This window comes from Aythya ferina (assembly GCF_964211825.1).
Source record: "Aythya ferina genome assembly, chromosome: 2".
NCBI classification, from domain to species: Eukaryota; Metazoa; Chordata; class Aves; order Anseriformes; family Anatidae; genus Aythya; species Aythya ferina.
Genome location: NC_140297.1, coordinates 14,501,710 through 14,515,377, shown reverse-complemented (window position 1 = coordinate 14,515,377; position 13,668 = coordinate 14,501,710). Strand labels below are relative to the sequence as shown.

Genomic DNA, 13,668 nt, shown 5'->3' with positions numbered 1-13,668 from the left:
ACAAACAGCGAACTCCTTCAAATAAAACATGGCTTGAAAATATAGAAGCCATGTTAACAAATTCATGTAAAAATACTTGGAGATTTATTGAAACAGACAAAAAAACAAACTACTGAAATAGAACCAGGAGAAGAGTAATAGAATTCAGAAAAGATGTCCTGAGAAAGACAAGAAACTGTGAAGGCCTCTTCCGTGTTCCCATTTGCTTCTGTCCCATACACCCAACCCAGCAAGGGAATCAATCTCACTTGATTCCCACATTTTCATGGTCAGAAGGAAAAAAAAATAGTGACAAACAGACTTTTAACTTGAAAAGCCTTCCCCTTACAGACATGTTGTCTATAAGGGGAAGAATCAAATAATATATTGAAAAGGTGGTTATCCGACCAACTTACTCCCTTAACCCTACTGGCTTTGTATTTTTCTTAGGCACACAACAATTTTCAAACTGCAGAATATGCAGCTTCTCAGTTTAAAGAAAATAATAAGAATCATGTCAAACGCAACTTCTACACCTTGTATCTGCAAAACATCACCCTGACTAGTTAACCAAGCTCCTTAACTGCTGTAAACTCAGGAACCTCAGAAGGCCGATTCCCAAACCCTGCAACACAACAACTTCCATTTGAAGTGCAATCAATTTACTACCCACATTTGCTTTGATTTCATAAAGAAACTGAGTAGCAAATAACATCAAGGAAGTGGTATTATCCTGGGCTTTATGAACAGGATTTTTTTTTCCAGCAGAAGAAATAAAAATCAGTAAATGATGGTTGGACCAGACGAAGGTCTCTTCCAACCTTAATGATTCTACGATGCATTTTTCAGTTCAATAGCAACATGTAGGTTGGTATATTTGCAACATGGATATTACTGCTTTGGAAAATTAAAAAAAAAAAAGCCTTCTCCTACTGCCATATATGGGTTGGAATGTGTTACACAACAAAATCAATGAGAATTGACAAAATAAACAGATATCCACCAAAGGTAAACTGAAAAACACAAACTGATGCATGTATCAAAGAAACATGAACTTCAGTAGAAGCAACCCACTTCAAAGCTCTCTTATAGGAGAAAAAAAAAGCCTTTTTCTAAAAGCTTTAATGTTTGTCTTCTGGAAACGCAAGGATATTTTCAGATGATGCCAAGAAGCTGTTGTCACGGCCCATAAAACTTGTAAGAACCCCAAGAAGCAGCTGGGTTAATGAAGTTACACTTAATTGAGTGTTACATGTTACAGGCTCTAGAAGAGGCTCTTGGTATCTCCAAATAAGCAGGCACTCCTTCAAAGATAAGCAAAACCGAGGGGAGGAAGGAAAGCTGAGGAAAAATTCTTCCCTTCACCACAGGGCACGGGACCAGTAACACTGCATTTACGGTCAGCTGAACACATAAGGTGTAAGCAGAGAAGCATTGAGGGGTTAAACAGCTTCGTGCAGAGCTCGGTAACCTCTTATAACTTCTAAACCAACACGAACTGAACCTTTATGAACAAATTAACCAATTTGGTACAATTTTTTCCGTACAACACCAGGATTTTAGGTGCCAGCAGCCCAAGCTCCCCACCCCAACCCCAACCCCAACCCCAACCCCCCGGGCACCCGCCCCAAACCGAAACCAGGCGGGGCTGGGCCCCGCCGCTCCCTCCCGTCAGGGCCCTGCCCGGGGAGCGCCCAGCGGGGCCCCCCCGAGCCCGGGACCCCCACGGGGGGGGGGGACGGGCGGGGAGGAGGGGGTCCCGGTTCCCTCCCACCGCTGCCTCCCGCGGCCCGGCCCCGCCGCCGCCCCCCAGCCCCGCGCCGCGGCCCCGTCCCCTCAGCGCGGCGGGGGCGCGCCCGGCGCGGCCTTTACCTGGCGGCCGCGAGCACGCGCCGCGCGCGCCCCCCCGCCGCCCCCGCTCCCCGCCGCGCGGCCGCGGTCCCTGCCCCGCGCCCCGTCCTCACGGCGCTGCCATTACCCAGCCGCTCGCGCCCCGCCCCGCCCCGCCACCGGCCGCCCCCACTGACGGGGCCGGGGTGAGGCGCGGCCCCGCTGCCTCCGCTCGCCTCCCTCCCGCCGCCGCCTCACCCGCCTCGCCCACCGCCTTCTGTCGCTGTTCGCCTCCCGACTCGCTCCCGGCGGCTCGCTCCGGGCGGCGGGCGGTGGCTCCCGGTACACCGAGGCTTTCCGGCCGCGCCTGCCCCCCCCGCCCGAGGGGAGGCGGTTGGTACGGCCCGCCCTACGGCAAGCACGGCGGGCCGCAAGGCCCCGCGCCGCGCATGGGCCGTGGGGGGAGCCTCCATGGGCGACGGTGCCCGCGCTGCGCATGCGCCGGGACCGCCCTGGGGCTGGGGCGCTGTGTGGGGATGGGCTGCCAGTGCTCCTGAGCCCAGTCCTGACTTTATTAAACAGCGACTCTCTTCTCTTTAATAAATCTGTATTCATTCTCTTTAATAAATCTGACCCCTTTTGTGTCCTTAAGAGATCCCTTAGCAATAACCAGGTCACAAATAACTAGTAACTCCTTAAGATAGTATGTTCTCCTTAATATTTTCCCTTAGTTTCATGTTAATGAGTTACCATTACATCACACAAAACGCTTTTTTTTCCTTTCTAAAATGCATCCATGTCCAGAAATGCTTAGAAATAGCTCGCTATAAATTTTGAGTTTTTTTTTTATTATTATTATTTTTTTTTTTTTAGTTTTGTTTTTTCGTCAGGAAGTTCATGAATGTGAAGAATAGGAAGACAATAAGAAACAACAACAAAACACATCAAACAGTGCTATGGAAGAAAGAAAAAATACGACATTCAGCGTAGCAATTGCTAACGCAGCTCACGCAATGCTCAAGATATAATACATTTATAACTCCAATTTCTCCTTTCTGTTATGCATAGTGTTTCCTGCCAGAGGGGAACCTGTGTCTGATTTCAGCCCGCATGTTTGTTTATTTAATTATGGAAATGCCACACAGCTGCTGCTATTGTTCAAGGTGGTTTTCATACCTGGATCCTCCTTCGCATGCTATTCAAATACTTTTTTTTTTTCTTTTCCTATTTGCCCAAGTGTAAACAGCATTTGCAGAAATACACAGCTGGTACAGTGAGGTCGTTTTCTGAATAGTGACTTAAAACTCTTTCACACTTCTTGTAACTTCCAGAACAAACTTGTTAAGGCCTGGCATGTAGCCAAGGTGGATTTCTACACATGCACGTAAACACCCAGTGACATCAAATGCTTAAATATCTTTTTTTTTTTTTTTCCCTTTGGCTGTGGAAAACAAGGGCTCCCATTTTTCTTAAATGTCAAGTCCAGCTCTTCAGTTATGCAAAAGCAAGCCTAAATACGCATCTTGAATAAAGAGGTATTTTATCGCAAAATGGAAAATCAAGTTCTTAAGATATATGAGTGCTAACTCTGTAGTCTACATTGAAAAGATTGTGCACATTTCTGTATTTTTGTAAAACTGGATTTAGTTATGCCAGGTTTAAATTATTATAATTATAGTACTACAAAATATCTTAATTTTACATATATGCAAAATTTTTTAAACCTTAAATTTTAAAAAATAAGAATATTTTAGATTCTCAGTTTGCCACTGGTCTTCACACAGACAGCTGTAAAAAAAATGCACCAAATAAAAATGTTATAATTTTTATTACATATTACATTACATACAGGCATTTAAATCAGCAGGTATTCCAGATGATAAACTCTAACTGTTAACGTTCACAAGTTCAAAAGTCCAAACTAAAACCTCTGAAAATAACACAGTGTGGATACCAAGTCCTCAGCACCAGCAGTACTCTTGTGTCACAATAGTGAGTGTAAATATAGCCAAACAAAGAACATCAAAATACAAAAATGTTTATAATGTGGTAAACACTCAGAATGTTTGTTTGTTTGTTTGTTTTTCCTGGAAATCTTCTTTCCATCTATTCATTGCATAAGTTATTAATTTGCTTTCAGTCAGTGATCTACATGGGTTAATTTGCAGTAGATGCATATGTGACCTTAAAACTGCCACACCACCTATGCAAATGGTAAGCACTCCCTGATTACATCAGCTACCTCCACATCATTCTTACCAGCACTGCAGTATTTCCTGAAATTCCCCTGGTGTTTATATGTATTTGTTCTCTCTTATCTGATACTTATGTTTCTCTGTCTGTTTGTAATCGTTTGTTTTCTGTTACGTAATTCTTTTGGCAGGAGCTGCCTCTTTTGTTTATATTTATACTACATCTAACACTGTGTTATTCTGGTCCAAAATTAGGAATCCCTAAGCCTATATTAATACAAACACTGTATTAAATATACCAATATATGGCCTACTGCTTTGTTTAAAAATAACCTCACCTTTAAACTGTGGTTTCCTCATAAATTGCTGGCAGAGCCTGGTACCCCTCAGCAGAAAGAAATCAGTCAAGGCCTCCTTTTATTTGTAAAGGTATGGATCATCCTAATTTGCACATTTACTTGTCACTCAACTAGTTCTTTGTGCCTGCCCCAGGCCTAATTACACTGTGAGAAATCATAGAATGGCTTGGGTTTGAAGGGACCTTAACCCCCCTGCCATGATGCCTGACTTTCTTAGATCATTATGTTATTTCTTCTCCTTTCTGATATGTCTGAGTTGCAGAAGTTTATAAAGTTTATGAAGTTTAGTCTGAGTTTATGAAGTGTGATAATTTCATGTTTCAAAACCTTTAATTCTTGAAAAGAAATAATCTCACTCCAATCATGTCCACTAGGTGTCAGTGCTGAATATATAAAAATAGCAGTTTAAGAATTAAAGTTGCACATCATACACCATGACTAACAAAATCTGTTATTGTACATGAAATAGGAAAACAGACAGAAGTTGAACTTTCTCAAACAGCATTTATTAGTTAGCCATCAGTGGCTTAGTTCAGCCCCCATATTTGTTCTGTCCTGTCCCAGGACCTGGAAAAAAAAAAAAAAAAAAAAAAAAAAACACGAGTAAATTTTTCCTTCATTCCTAAAAAGGGGCACCAACTTATTTTCATGTCACTGTAACCAAACAGTTAAATTCAATGTATGTATGAACAACTTTAACTATTTTCTCTTTCTCTCTCTTTTTTTTTTTTTTTCCACACAATTATTTTTAGTGAAATTCCGGAACACGATTGACAGGTAAAATGGCATATTTAGAACTTGTATTTAAAGATCAGTGGGTTATATATACATATATATATTTGCAATAAGTCTGAATCAAAATAATAGTATTTAAAGGACTTTTCAGACATATCTTCATATCATAGAATTATGATTTGGGTTGGAAGAGGAAGGTGCTTTAAAGGAAGCACCTTTAAAGATCATTTAGTTCAACCTCCCCTGCACAATGCAAGATATCAAAATAGGGAAGACTTTTAGAGCTTTCCCTTGTTCCATTACAAGATTTTAATCCTCTTCTGTGAGTGTATTAAATGCAGACATCTCAGGTACTTACTTGTTACTGGCTGGGATGAAATAGATATAATAATTAAATACCAACACACTGCATCAGGATGTTTTCACACTTGCTTACATTGCTAATCTAGACAGGGTTTTTTTTCGGGGGGGGGGGGGGGGGGCGGGGGGGGGGGGAAGAGACAAACAAAAAAATAGCTTCTAATTGAAATATGTGACTTTTTTTCTGACTTGCTGGAAATGGAGGAGGCCTAGCTGAGTCATTCCTTACCAGTGGGTTTGAACCAATCATTGGGATTTTGCTTCAAGGTTCTTAATTTGAATATAAAACTGGCCCCAAAGGTTTACTGTAGCAAACAAGATATTGTTTGTAGCTTTCTTGCTTTGTTGTGTATGCATAAAATCCCTGAGACAGCACGTGTTGCAAAATGTAATAGCAACTGAATACATAGAAGAGTTGAAACATTATATACACTATCTGTTGCATTAGGAGAGGAAACAGCCACGTGAGGGCACTGTATACAACTGAAAGAAAGTTGAATAAATTAGAGAGTAAGTTATTTTACCCCTACTCATTCATGATTAAGCAATACATTTGTTTATACTACCAGTAGTGAACCAAACAACCTGGCCAGTAAGCCCCTCTCCTTCCCCTTTAACTCAGAAATTGTGTAACTGCCTTCAGATAATGATTATTATTTATTTTTTTTTAAGCAGTATGGCTATTTTTTATAAGTATATACCACATCAAAATCATATTCAAATCATCATTTTAATATTCACAAGGAATGTAGTGAAACAGTGGAAAAGGATTGTTGAACAGATATTGTGAGAGGAAGAAATTGGCTTCTTTTTGTTTGCTGGGCACAATGTTATGGAGAAAATAGTAATTTAAACATAAAAAGTAAGCATAAAAACATAAAACCCAGAATATTACTCTTTGATATCTCTGTGTGGGGTATGTATAAAAACACATAGAAAGAAGAAAAACACTGAAATTCAGATACTGCACAGTCCTTAGTGATGACAAATTTTAGGCAATAGAATTTAGCTTTGAGACAAATCAAATTTACAGAATGGTTTCCAGGAAAAAGGAAGGGGGCAAGTAGTATTGGTCTTCACTGAAATATAATAAATAGAAGATGTCTAGTGCCTATTTCTGAGACATCTCTTTCAAATCAGAACAGAGATCAGTCCACTGATAGTTTCCTCAACTTATTTTTTTTTTAAGAAATTATTTAATAACATGTCTCTCAAGTACTTCAACATAACACATTTTTCATACTTAATGGAGACTGAAGCCTCTTGTAATGTGCAGACAAGTAGAATGAGAAAAAAAAAAAAAAAAAAAACACAGGTCATAAATAAGTCAGCTGGCAAAAGAGCATCATCAAGGAGACAAGTTTGTTGAGCCAGCATTTGATAAAAGATACAAGATGGAGATTTCCTCTCCAGGAAAACACATTGCTTTAGCCATTTATGTGTATTACTGGGAGCTTAAGAACTAAATAACTCTTGACATGAAAGAAATATAATGGCTCTGTCACATAAATAACACGGTGAATAGCTTGATAATCTCCTGTTATACTGAATACTACTCCATTTAATTATTTTTCACTTGAATCTCTTCCTGCTCTTTACTTACCCAGACACCTCTCTTTTGTGGCTGGTGAGCTCCATTTATTCAGTTGCTTTTGCTTTTCATTTTTTTTCTTCCCTTTTAAACTTCATGGTCATTTACAACCATCTAACAGGAAAACAAACAAACAAACAAACCTGCTCCCCCATCAAAAACAACTTACAGGTGCTAGAAAATATAGTCTACAGCCAGACTGTTAAACAAATGCATTTTTTCTAAGTTTTTCATATTTTCAGAATGTATTTTTGAAGGAGTCTGAGATCTTTATATGTGTTTCTCTTTTACTGCATTACCCAAATGGCTGATGCCATTCACCTGGCATTCACCTCTGTGTGAGGCAGACTCTCAATGTCTGTACGAGCATCTGCCACATTATTACATCTGCTTACCTTGCTTTACAGCATGAATCTTTTGCAAAACGTGGTTGTACAACAGCAAGCAGTTTGTGGTATGCACATTCCTGTGGTACAGTATATTCTCATTAAGCTACCTGAGCCGTTTAAACCTTTCAGGAAGCATTTCATACCGGTAAACTCTGTTATCCATGTAGTTCTCTTATGCAGCCTACTCAGGAAACTTTTAATAGTACAATTTTATGTATTGAAATTTTAAATAGAACTCAGCCAGTTGTGTGCAAATGGACACGAGTTTATATTCATGCTATAAGTACAAAATAATGTGTTACATAAACCTTATACTTTCCACCAAAGAAGTGCAAAGATCTCTTCAAACAGTAATAAAATGTAAATAATCAAGCACACTGTAAAGTACATATTATGTCCATGTTATAAGCAAGGAAATTATTATATAGGGAAATAGAGAAAGTTCATTATTCTGCAAAAGAAATAAAAGAAATTGTGTAATAGATCTCAACTGCCATTATTTTTCTCCTGCAGCAGAAATGTCATCATTCACGTGTTTTGAAATTGCTAGCCAATCCTTTAAACATGAAATGAGCATGGGACAGATGAGGACAGCAGTTCAGAGAATCTCAAGCTACTTGCTCAGCTATGAGTATTTAAGGGGTTCCCCAGTTTTTGGCTCCTCCTGGCTCCATTGTGCATGGAGAGACATAACCTGGGGATGGCAGATGAGAAACAGGCACTATGATTTTTATTAATTCCCCTTTTCATAAAGCTTTTCTTACAAACACCACACCAAACATCTAGCTGCACATTCACAAACCATTTTAGCTGTTGTGTTACTCGAGCAGTGATGAATAATGTTCAATATAACCCATGGTTTCGCTGCAGGTGTACTCTGCTTTACTCTGCAGGTTTTGGCGCACCAGTAAGCAGCCCTCCTTTCAAACTACACGACATATCAGGTAGTAGTGTACCACTTGCAATTCCAGTTTAGTATTCATAAAATTAGATTTTGAATTACAAATCCTAACAAAAAGTCAAATTTAAAGTATGTTGAATTGTTGTATTTCAGGCTGTGCATCTGTGCTTAGGGAAGTAAAATATTGTAGCATTATTGCAAGTTATTATCCAAAAACAAATCACTACAAACCCAAGAAACACCAAAGTAATAATACCTAGAAAGTGTATTCCTTGAAAGCAGATTATAAAATAAGAAGAGGTAACATAAATCATTAGCTTTATATTTTACCATCACAGTATATTATATTTAATGCTTTTTACAGGATGCTTCTTGCCTAATCTGTTCTCTGTTTCAGACAGGCCAGGATTCTGTTGCATCATGAGGGTACTGGTTACTTCTGGCTTTCACAACACTTACAAAATCAGTTGTGAAAACAATGGCTGTGTGGTATGACCACACTTTTGTATGACCACCCTACAAGTTCTGCACATCAATTCCTTTAGAGGCAATGAAAGAGTAGAGGTAGAGTTGATTAATGACCCACTAAAATGTGAGTGGTCCATGAAGAGATCTGTGGTGCAATTATTTTTTGGTAATTCATGGAATCAGAGAATGGTTTGGGTTGGGCAGGACCATAAAGCCCGGCCAGTTCCACCCCCTGCTATGGGCAGAGACACCTCCCACCAGCCCAGATTGCCCAGGGCCCCACCCAGCCTGGCCTTGAGCATCTCCAGGGATGGGGCAGCCACAGCTTCTCTGGGCAACCTGGGCCAGTGCCTCACCACCCCTTGAGTGAAGAATTTCCTTCTAATACCTAATCTAAATCTCCCATCTTTTAGTTTAAAACTGGTACCCCTTGTCCTATCACTACACTCCCAGTCTTTCTAGGTTTATATAACCACCAGGGAATTAATTTATGACCTACAACAATAATTACAAACATGCAGTATTTAGGGAGACAAAGATGTAGACATCAAACGTCAGATTGCATAATTGAAGAAAAACATAGCATGGCTAGAAAATGATAACAAGGAGTTTCATTAAGTGCTACATGAAAATAAATTTACTGGACATCTTTTAGCAAAGCATTCAATGGGAATTATTTCTGGTATAAAAAACTACCTGTAAGTTATTATATTTTTTTATACAAATAACTATCTTCTTTGTACAAATAACATTTAGAGCATTTCAGACATAATTTGAATAAAGACTTTTTTTAACCTGTAAGTTTTACTTCATCATTTCTTAATGTTTAGGGTGTGTAAGCATGGGATGGGCTGGAAAGAGATATATGTAATACACCAAATGTCTGTTATTAAAAAAAATAAAAAATCACAGAACAAACATCAGTCAAGGTGTCAATATTGGGATCACTTTTAAAAGCAAAAATATTAAATACTGGTATCATTTCAACTAGAATGACACTTTTTTTTTCTTTTTTTCTATCAGTCTAACCTATATTACCTTTAAATGCCTGGATTCTAATTAAAAAGAAATCTACAAATATAAGTGGCTTATTCATTTTTCTGTCCTTACTTATGCCATGACTATCTATGTACTTTATACAAGAAAACTACATGTGTCTTATAAGATTGTAATTGAAATATAACTTCTTTGAACTCTATTCTTTAAAAAATCCATCTGAAAGATTGAAGACCCAATATGTAAAATTAGTTTTTTGAAGATTACACAGTGTTTATAGTGATGTAATATACCTTGGTGAAGGATTTACGTTTTCAGCAAAGGGCATCACGTTTCTTTTGCATTTCTTTTGGTGTCAGTGCCAACTGAAGTCACTCGACTCCCTGCTCATATGTTAACCCCTCAGTCAAGATCGTAGTTCTCTGTGTGATGGTGCAGAGTGCCAGGTTGATCCAGGTTAAAGGCAACTATTTTTTTCTTGGTGTACTGTTTCCAACTCGGGTTACTTCCCAGATAGGCTTCTGGGTTGCCTCAGTGGTGGGAATGAGATGCTAGAAGAAACTGGAGGCTGCTTAAGCTGGCACCGAGTCACATTTTTAACTCCTTAGAGAGGTTCTGACTTTGGGCACCAAATCCAAAGGCAAATAAAAACAAACAAAAACAATGAAAAACTGCTACTGAATTGCTGGTATTTCCTTGATGTCGTAGGACATAGTTGGACATTTCAGGTTGGAGAGGAAAGATGATCCAGGTAGTCATTCTGATGGCAATGAAGTGCCTGGATTTAAAATTTTTGTTCAGAACTACCTTGTGTAAATTATGACAACCATAAATAATCCCGTCCTGTGTGGTCTTCTTATTTATTGCTTTTGGTTTTAGCCTTCAAAATCAAATTGGTGCATGTCAGGGACTGATCCCACTTAGAACAATTTTAGGATGATTTTAGCTGCAGTGATGCACTTTTGTAGCAAAGTATTTGTATTTGTATTTGTATTTGCCTCAGCTGACAAATACACTGCCCCAGCCTTGCCACAGTAAAAACGCAATGTTTCCTGTTTTTTACCTTCCACTTCCAGCCCTCTGACCCTGTGGCCAGACTAAACCCAGGCAGAACTTTACTGGCCTCGGTAAGCCATGTCAAGTATTCAAGAGCTGCAGCTGGTTAATCATCTTTACATCCCTAAAGACTAAATCCCTTTGGCAGTTCACTCATTCCTCTGACCAGATGTTTCTCAGGCTGTAAGTTAAATTTTCGATTTCTCATTTAGATAATATCACAGAATCACTTAGCTCAGAAGAGACTTCTGAGGTCATCAAGTCCAACCTTTAACCTAGCACACAGATTAATATACTTCGCTAAACTAGATAAAAAAGGTACAAATAGCAATAAGTTGTTAGGCAAGCATTTAAAAGCTGCTAAAGACCTACTTGAAAAGTAATAGAAAACAACTGCTCTTCCAAGTTCACACCACCAGAGTTCTGTGGAAATGTGCAGTTTGTTTATAAACAGCTCACTCCCTTGGTTTCCACCCTTTAACACATTCTCCCAACATTTCTTCCTGCTTGTCATCAGATTTCCACCTTTAAGAGTACTTTTGAGGTGTTACTAGCATCGCAGCGGCTGATTTTGACTTCTTGAATATACCAGACAGGGACAGGATTACTTCCAAAGGCATCAGCACAGTTACTCTCAGTATTTTAATGCTTGTCTGCTCATATGATCATGTTATTATTCTATAAAATATTTTCAGGGGTATCTAGTAAAGCAGGTATCTGAGGGATGGGCACCAGAAGTTTGTTCCTAACGGGTTATCGATCGTGTGCTGCTTGCACTGGGCGTGAAACAGCCTCTGTGCGACGCGTGAACAAAGCGAGCGCTCAGAGGCAAAGCCCGTGTAGATAAACGCGATGCCCCTGTCATGGAGTCACAGGTTAAGGGTCTTTATTTTTGACAACGCAGTGAAATCAGCCCTCAGGTCCTCCTCACACCATGAAGGGCACAAACTCCCGTTCCCCCACCACAGCGAGCCACGGGCAAACAACGCCGGGCTCTGCTCTTCCCCGCGCGGCTTCTCACAGAGAAACAACCGGCAGGAGGGGGCACAGCCCACAGCGGGCGAGGTTTTTTAAAATCGAGGCGATTTTAACGAGCCGGGACCGCGCCGGACCCTGACGGGGCTGCCCCGCGCCCCCCGCCTCAGCCCCGCTCCCCGAGCCGAGCCCGCCCGGGCGTTACAACCCGCCCCCCCAACCCCCAACAAGCCCCGCCCCCCCGGAGCCTCGTCCCGCCCCTCGGCCAATCAGCAGCGCCTCCCGCGGCCCCGCGGCGCCGGTTGGCCAGGCCGCCTGCCGTTGGGGAGCCCTTCGGCCACTCGGCGGCGCCGCCCGCAGCCGGGCCCCGCCCCCTTCGGCGGCCGGCGGCGCTGGGAGTCGCCGCGGACGCCATTTCCTCAGCGCCCCCGCGGCGGCGCGGCTGCATCAGCGCTGACGTGAGGCCGACGCGCGGCTCCGCCCGGCCCAATCCCCCTCCACCCCCACCCCCCTGTGACGGGGGCAGCGCGCACAGGGCGCCGGGTGAGTGCGGGAGGGGGCGGGGACACGGGTGCGCGCAGCCCGGCACCCCCCACGCGCCCTCCCTCCCCCCCCCCGCAGCGGGGCCGCGCGCGCGCGGGGCAGCGGCGGCGGCGCGCGCGGCGGGCGGGGGAGGGCAGAGAGGGGCGCTGCGCCGCCGGGAGCGCGCACTGGGGGGGGGGGGGGAAGCGGGGGCGGCGCGTGCTCGTCGGGAGCGCGCTCCGAGGGCCGCGCCCGAGCGCTGTGGCTGGGCCGGGCGGGGGGGTGAGGGGATGGGGTTTTGGGGGGCGGGCAGCGGCTCTGTCCCTGAGGAGAAGGGGATGAGCGGGGGGGTTGTGGCCGCTTCCCCCGGGGTTCGCAGCGGTTAAACGGCTCCCGGTGCTGGCACGGCCCTCAGGGGGGCTCAGCGCCGGTAGTGGGGTGGTTGGGGGTGCGGTGGCTCCTGAGGTGATGGGCTGGGGGCTGGTGCGGAAGAGGAGGGTGGGGAAGGGAAAGGGCAAAGCCGTGAGGAAGTGAGGCGGTGGGGGAGCGGCAGTGAGCGCGGCCTGGGTGCTGCGCTCCTCACGGGCAGGGCAGCGCCCTCCTGCCAAAAAACCGAGCTTTTCACCCCAAATTAGCGCCCTGTGAGCGCTTCCACGCGAAATAGGCCTGTGTGAGTTCACACGCTTTCTAGTAACTAACCCCGGGAGTAGAAGCCTTCAAAGGGATGCGTGGAGCTGGGGTTGAAACGTATTTCTGAGCCTCTTCCTTTGTCGTGAGCCAGCTCTGTGAGCAGCCACCCGTGTACGAAGCGTTGTGGAAATAAAGAAGTTACCTTGAAAACGTCTCTGGGTGTTCAATGAGAAAGTCATGCCTGCAAGTGTACGCCGATCTGCTGGTGCAGTTGCATTTCATCAACAAATACTCATATTAATATTCACTGATGTGCTTCTAAAACAAATAGCGCTATTGCTAGGAAAATGATTTTTTTTTTTTTTTTGGTGATCTTTATCACAGAAAATCATATCATTAAAGATATTACCCTTGTCCTTTTACCTGTGGACAAAATATACTAAAAAATGCCACCTATAGGTACTGAAGGCATTACCTACAGATGTCAATGACCTCCAGTTGTCTGCTGTTCCCTGGAGCTCACGCTGTCAGTTTTGTCCCATTGGTGATGCTGCTGTTAGCAGCTGAAGAAGCTTTTGGTGTGTTTTATGTGCATCTTCATCATCTTAATCAGTGTTTACCTGCTCCTGAGCTACTGTACCTAGGTCTCAGTACGTATAGTAGATACATATAGTAATAGGTATTA

General features: G+C 42.8%; 2 protein-coding genes and 2 long non-coding RNA genes across 26 annotated transcripts in view; 2 read left to right on the top strand and 2 right to left on the bottom strand.

Moving 5' to 3' along the window:
* Positions 1 to 2,230, bottom strand: part of CUL2 (cullin 2) — a 48,150-nt gene extending 45,920 nt beyond the window's left edge. The window contains exon 1 of one of the 2 annotated variants that reach the window (XM_084508993.1): positions 2,068 to 2,230. The gene's annotated coding sequence lies outside the window, so the exon portion shown is untranslated. The remainder of the gene's footprint in view (positions 1 to 2,067) is intronic. The other variant, XM_084508992.1, reaches the window with a different exon arrangement.
* Positions 2,231 to 3,267: 1,037 nt separating this feature from the next.
* On the top strand, positions 3,268 to 9,605 carry LOC311431488. Its single transcript, XR_014689487.1, has 3 exons — positions 3,268 to 3,344; positions 8,306 to 8,379; positions 8,734 to 9,605. It is a non-coding gene; the product is annotated as an uncharacterized lncRNA (long non-coding RNA).
* LOC311431487 lies at positions 4,727 to 7,283 on the bottom strand. Its single transcript, XR_014689486.1, has 2 exons — positions 7,059 to 7,283; positions 4,727 to 4,927 (listed from the first exon to the last, which is right to left on the bottom strand). It is a non-coding gene; the product is annotated as an uncharacterized lncRNA (long non-coding RNA).
* Positions 9,606 to 12,217: 2,612 nt separating the features above from the next.
* The window catches only part of CREM (cAMP responsive element modulator), a 35,519-nt gene continuing 34,068 nt past the window's right edge, over positions 12,218 to 13,668 (top strand). For 4 of the 22 annotated variants that reach the window (XM_084507966.1, XM_084507982.1, XM_084507977.1 and 1 more), the window contains exon 1: positions 12,247 to 12,374. The gene's annotated coding sequence lies outside the window, so the exon portion shown is untranslated. Of the gene's footprint in view, positions 12,375 to 13,668 lie in introns of all 22 variants that reach the window. The other 18 variants (XM_084507974.1, XM_084507971.1, XM_084507972.1 and 15 more) reach the window with 14 other exon arrangements.